The sequence below is a fragment of the Drosophila elegans genome, unplaced genomic scaffold, assembly GCF_018152505.1.
Source record: "Drosophila elegans isolate 14027-0461.03 unplaced genomic scaffold, ASM1815250v1 contig_476, whole genome shotgun sequence".
In the NCBI taxonomy this organism is placed as follows: Eukaryota; Metazoa; Arthropoda; class Insecta; order Diptera; family Drosophilidae; genus Drosophila; species Drosophila elegans.
The window spans coordinates 5,858,975-5,866,196 of record NW_024545863.1 but is presented as its reverse complement, the minus strand read 5'-3'; the positions used below and the strand labels follow the sequence as shown (position 1 = coordinate 5,866,196).

Here is a 7,222-nt window from a genome sequence, read left to right as displayed (position 1 = left end):
AATCTCCAAACGAACAATTTGCGAAAATAGTTACTGTTAAGTTCACATTTAACACATTTTCGTGAGATGGTTAAAGTATAACAAAAAAAAAACAATACAAAAAAAACCAAAAGCCTAAATTAAAGCAAAAGTTAAAACAAATTCAAAAACACTTCAAAAAAAAAACAGTTATGGAAATAACTCAGCAAAATACCTTATTCAAACAAAGAAAAATTCTGGAATACAAACCATAATATATTTCCAAAAAAAAACTAAATTCAAAAGAAAAAACTAAAATTAAGGAAAGCTGAAAAAAAATCGTAACCAAACGGAACCAATTGGAAAGTTCTCATCACATCTGGCCAAACAGCACGAGATGAAGCATCTTTAGAAAAGAGAGATAATAATATCGTTTTTATATCTTACAGGTAAATATCTTTTTTATATTTGAAACTATTAATTAATACTTCCAGTTTTGCCTACAAAAACCTAATACATTTCTTAAATATTTATAATACTTATTTTAAAAAAGGAACCCAAAGAAGCTGAAGAAAGGAAAGCTATTATGGATCGAGCAGTTATCACACATCTTGCATCTGGATCAGGCTCACATCCCCACCAACGAAATTGTTATGAAACTCAAGAAAATTCTTAAGTGTTTACTGCTCATAATTCTCTACTGCAATGACAATCTCGCCAAGAACGAAATTCAAAATCCCAACTGCTATCAAAATCGAACCAAAATTGACAACCAGCCAAACTGCCCAGGTCTTAAGCAACTGCCACGCCCCACCGCCACCGCCGCCCACCGAAAAGTCCGGTGTCCCAAGCAACAAATCCGGCCAGCAAATCACACCGAAACCCGACAGAAACTGCAAGGAAGGAAACCGAAATTCAAGTCCAGGCAAAATCCAAAAATCCAAGTACACTTTTGCTGGGGCCCAAGTCCAAAGCCGATGATGATGAACTCGATTGCGTTGAGGAGGAGGATCGAGCATTTGACGGCGAAAGGAGCAGAAGGACGAAGAGGAGGAGCAGCGACGCCAGCGCAGGCAGAAGCAGCAGATAACAAGAAAGGAGAAAGCTGCCCCGCCGTAGATACCCTGCTGAATATCTTAGCAGGGGCAGTGACTTACCCCAAGCAGCGAAAGCCACCCATCGACACAGGAAGCACACACACACACACACACACACATACAGCCCACATCCTGCGGCGAATTCACACACAAGCACAAACCGAGACACAGAGAGAGAGAGAGAGAGAGAGAGCCGAAGCAGCAGCAGAGAGCGAGAGAAGAGCGCCCACCTTATGCTCTCCGAATTTCGCAAGTATGTTTTGACTTCTGTTTAGAACCTAATTTCCAAAACAGTTTACAAAACCCCTTTTGAAACCTCATTAGAAAAAATTCAAAAAAATAACAAAGTTCTAATTAAAGACAAAGAAATAACCAAATTCAAAACCCAAAATCGAGCCAAAGGTGAGCCTCCTTCCACTCTCCATAGCAGCCCAAAAACCAAATTTCAAAATCCCGCCGTTACAACTCAAAATCCCAAAACGAACTCTTCTTCTACGGCATCGCAGAAGGCTTCATTTCCAGAAAGCAAAACCAAGAATCCATGATTTTTTTTTTTTTTTCATCAATCATAGAGTTAGCCCCTGCCTCTCCAAATTCCACACACACAATGCAATAGTTTATCATTTTGTGTCCCAAAACGCAAATCGAAAGAAATTCCAAATTCGCGTTTCGTCCTTAAGAATCTTTAGTTTAACCACAATCTTAATGCAAAAATGCAAATGCTAAAAGACCGTTTCGCATGCCCTAGAGCTTTAGGCGCAAATCAACCACCCAGCCACACTCACACTCACACACACACACACACAACACACACACACACACTTTAGAAAACACACACATACACGCAGGGGTACGCTCACCAACACACCCAAACACTCACACCCCTTTGGCAATAAAATGGCTGCAAAGGAAGCTGCTTCTACGATTCCCAAGAAGAAAAGAAATAGATAGCCCGACCCCAAAAGTTCGATAGAAAAATAAAAGAAAAGCGAGTTATAGGCAAACTAAAAACGTAAAAAAAAACTATAGCCAAGCCGAACTCAAGTTTATTTCAAGCATTTCTCAGCGCTTTCAATATTTCGTTGACATTTTCATCAAGGATAGCAAAGGCGTTGCGGCAATTTTTAATCACACGTTTTTGAAAATTTCAAAGAAATATTTAATGCGCAAGAAATGTTGATGGAAATTTGTACAGCAAACAAATCAGTACAAATCTCCCAGGAAGTCATCAATTCCACCCTCAACCCTTAAGAATACGAAAATGTCCCTTGGTCATTGACTCAGCAACAAATTTGACCGACAAAACTACGATTCATACAGAGAAATCATTGCGATTAAATCAGCCAAATTAGAAACAAGAAAATGCCATGCAAATTCAAAAGACTTAAAATAAAATCTTAATTCAGTTTAGGTCGGAACAATTTAAGCCGCAAAATTGCCATCCAAATTCAATATTTTAAAAATACATTTTTATATTTAATTGAAAGTTATTCTGCTCAAAACTTCATGAAATTCGGCCAACAATTACAACTCGGAGACCAAAATCATTACCTTTAGATCTGCGAAATTAAGATACAAGGCACGAAACTTTTAATACATTTTTTAAATTCTTCAGAAAAAAAATAAATAAAAAAATGGGCTGTCCAAAATTAAGAGTCTAAAAATACATTTTAAATATTAAGTATCTTTAACAAATTAGGAGTACGAAAAACTTCAATTTAGGCAGCTAAATTACATTAATTTGATGACCAAAAATGCAATTCAAAAAATCGCCACCAAAATTCAAATCACAAAAAGCCATATTAAATTTTATAAATAATTTCTGCCTACACCCAAATTTAAAAATTTTTAAATTCAGAAATCTACAAACAAAACTTAAAAAATCGAGCAAAATTTAAAAATATTTTATGCCAGAGATCCTAAAGTCAATAGTCCATTCGAATTCAAAAGATTAAATACAAAATTAAAATTTTTGTTCCAAATAAAATAACATATTTTTCCGATTTTACTTATAAATGCAAGACCCATTAATTCCAAATCCGATTTCAAAGAAGTTAAGTTTTAAATTGTTTAAACAAAAAAAATACATTTTACTACCAAAACTCCAAAAACTGAAAGGCACTCGTTCAAATTCAAAACACAACAAAAAAAGACACAATCCAAATTATAAAAATAAAAAACTTTTTTAAAGCTTTTAAATAGAATTCAAATTCACAAAAAAAAAATAGATCAGTACCACATTTAAAATCTCATAAGTTGTAATTTGTTAACAATATTGAATATCAGAATCTAAATTAAAAGTGGGGAGCTAAGTTTTTATACCATCCAAAAGCTTCATACTTATTTCACGCAACAAAATTAATAAAAATGAAAGAACAGTATTTAAACATACAAAATCACAACGTTATACAAAATTATTCAAAACTTCAAATGCTTAAACTTAAATATCAATATATAAACCCAAAGCATTAAGAATACTTTTCCCAAATTCAAAATCCCAAAAAAGCGTGCATACATACAAAATTGTTCAAAAAATCAAATGCTCAAAATTAAATATCAATATTTAAACTCAAAGCATAAAAAATACTTTACCTAAATTCAAAATTCAAAAAAAAAAACAAACACCGTAATAGACACAAAATTCAAAATTTCAAATTACTACAAAATTCATAACTACGAATGCACTAAAGAAGCCAAATTTATTTTTAAGATCAAAGTTTGATTTTATTTCATAAATTTTCGTTTATCAAAAACGTAAGCCTGAAAAATTTACTTTATTATTCAAAAACACATCAAACAAAAAAAAAACCAAATTCTAAAAGCACCTTTCAAAGATAACATACTTGAAATTAAACTAATTAAAAAAATATATGCGATACATTTTAAATTTTTTAAAGAGCTTACGATTTATAACTACAAAATTATTAACTAACAAACACTGTCATTCCTAAAAAATATTTCATCATCTACATAAATAATCAAAATTTACACACTATTACAAAAAGAGAACATTATTCAGGTGACTCAAATCATCCAAGCCGAACAAAAATATTAAAATCAAAAAAATTATATATGAATTTATTTTTACGCAAGAAATTTTTTTCACTCACGAAAATCTTTTTTTAGAAATCAATATTAACCGAAAACACAAATGCGTTCAAAAACCAAATCCGAATCCAAATTCAATCTAAAATTTTAATTTTAAAATATTATTTCATATTCAATCAAATTCAATTTTAAATCTTCTGACAAAACAATCTGCTAAAATATGAAATTATTTCTGACGAAGCAATCTGATAAAATTTAAAAATACAATTAGCAATTTTATATAATTTGAAAATCAAAAATACTAGTCCGGAAAAAATTGGTTTTAAAAACTTTTCAACTTCTGATAAAACAAATTTATAAACAAAAAATTCAACTGGAAAACTTCAACTTGTAATTTAAGGTCCAAATCAACCATTCCCTTAAAAAATTTTGGGACATTTCTGATTCATTCTAAATCTAACTTCATTAAAATTCTCGTTCACAAATTAACAAATTATTATTTGAAAGGCAATGAAAATATCAATATTCTTCAATAATTAGATTTAAAGTTTGGTAACTTCCTGCACAGAATTTAAACGGATAAATGAGATTTAAGTTCGAACTTCAAATAGTCAAAATTAGTGTCCAGCTCATAAATATACCCACATTGTAATACAACGATATGAAAATCATTTTTATAAAGGCCATCAACAAATTTAAACACATGTACACACCCACTAAAATCATTTCAAGTTGTTTAAAAAATTTTTAGCTAAATTCATTAAAATTTGTAAAATGATTTCCAAATTTTGAATTTTTTCTTAAGCTTTTATTCCAATTCAACCATAAAGACATATTAGTATCAAATACAGGTCTGGAATACCAAAATTAACCGATTCGTATCTCAAAAATAATCTTAATGGCTTACCATAAATTCACATTAGTACATATATTCAACAAAAGCAATCCAACTAAATATATAAGGAATATTTTAGAATGTTCAAAAATGCAAATTCTATACATATATAAAATTTTATACAGCTAAAAGGTCTCCCTATTTAATACCAAAAATAATATTTCTTTATCTAAATTATTTTATTTTAGAACCAGCCAAAATCCAAAATTCCAATTTCAACTTTCGACTCTTCTGGCAATCATCAAAATTTTAAACTGAAACCAAAATTATAAGCAAAATTCAACCACTGACCGGCCACAAAATTCCAAAACCATTCTAAAATTTAAATTTTAAGCATTTTAAGCAGCCAGGTAAACCTAATTCTAATCAAAATCCAAAATCTGCAAAAGAAAAACCCAAATAATGATCTAAATGACAATAAGGAAAATACAAAAATCGAACCAAAGCCCTGCCAAATTAAATAATCGAGAAATAAAACAAATTAAGCTAAGAAGTCGCAGCATTCGAGGAACCTTCGGTGCATAATTATTACCACATTAAGATGATTAAGTATTCGCAGCTCACCCATTAAGTTCAGAAACAAAGCAAAGCCAAAATTCAAAAATAAGTGAAAAAACTGCAGCTAAATTTCAAAAAGGCAGTATTATAAATTACAAGAAACTGCGGAAGTTTTAATGCGACAAATGTCAGGAGCAAAAACGGAGCCCGCCGAAAAGCAAAAAAGCACCAAAGCACCAAAGCACCCAAAATTCCGAGCTGGAGCTGGCGAAGAAGACGCGACAGGAACAGGAACATGGTTAGGGAAACTCCTGGCAACTTTCTGGCCAAAATCTTACAAATGGCGGCCGAGGGCGAGTCGGTCGGCAGGCGGCAGATAAATCACAGCGAAACAAAACAATTCCCAGCTCTCGTGAAATTCCAAATCCACAAGAACAAAAACTGAAGCTGAAGCTGAAACTGAATATGAAACTGAAACCGAAACAGAAACACAAGCAGAATCTCCAACTGAAACAAAGGCACGCGATTTCAAAGAACACTCACCCATAGAAGAGGGGTTGAAAAACCAGAAAGCAAAAGCAGTTGAGCCCGCAAAATCATTCCCAGGCAGCATCATCCATCCTCAAAAGATTCTTCGGCGATGACCACTTTGATCCGCCCCAGGAGAGGCCTAAAGCCCATTACTTTCGCCCCAAGGCCGCCGCACAAAAAAATGCAAAAGTCGAAGACACAACACTACTACAACTTAACCCAAATCCAATTCGAAATCAAAATTATAATCAAAATCAAAATCTCAAACAAAATGAAGGCATGTGAAGCGCCAGCAGAACCGCAACTTTAAGTAATATTCGAGACGAGTGTCACAAGCACAGGCGAAAAACAAAAACTCCAACTCAAACTCAAGCCCAGACGCCCTTTCAAATTGTGGTCAGAGTCGGTTTCTTTGGCAGAAGTTCGAACCATCATCATCTAGCGTCATGCAGCTGAAAGCACATCAAACAAAACTCCAAATTTATATAAACTACTGGCAATAGCCGAGGTCGAGGCATAATTGCCATCAATAAATAAAATATGGCTGGCATGAGGAGCCCAAGCAGCACAGACCCTCTGCCAAGACGAGTCACCCAATCCGACAAGCCCTTCCCACCCAGCCTATCCAGTCAATGGCCACTAGACAGACAGCCGAACGTTTTGATTTATAAATTCATGGTAAAAGTTGCCCGGCCAAGTGGCAGCCGACTCCACGATGACGACACAGGACACAGCACACACAACACACAGCACACAGCACACACAACACAGAACACAGAACACCACCCAGAGAGACTTGGCAAACAAGAAAATGCAAAAACCGTCTTATGAAATTACACATTTCCGACTTGTACTAGCAAAACGAACCGTAAAAACACACCCAAGCCGAAGCCCAAAAAAAGCCCAAATTCAAGCCACTCAGACCCCCGAATTTAGTTATGAATTTTATTTAAACACAACCCATCTTCAGAGAGCAGCATCCTAAACCTTTGGCTACTAGGACAAAATCAAAAATGTAAGAAGAACCAAGGAATATTCGGGCAATTTGGAAATTTGCAAAATCATTGAGACAGACGCGAGAAGAACCCACGAAGAGTAGCAAATGGAATCTTGTACAATAGTTCTATTGAAAGCCATTTAAAAAAAAAAAATAAGAAAGAAAGAAAAAGCATATCCTTCCCGACCAAGATCTACG

At 33.7% G+C, this 7,222-nt stretch overlaps 1 pseudogene; it reads left to right on the top strand.

Annotated features, from left to right (window-relative positions):
* The first annotated feature begins 1,433 nt into the window (after positions 1 to 1,433).
* On the top strand, positions 1,434 to 3,451 carry LOC108140363 (annotated as a pseudogene).
* Positions 3,452 to 7,222: the final 3,771 nt, after the last annotated feature.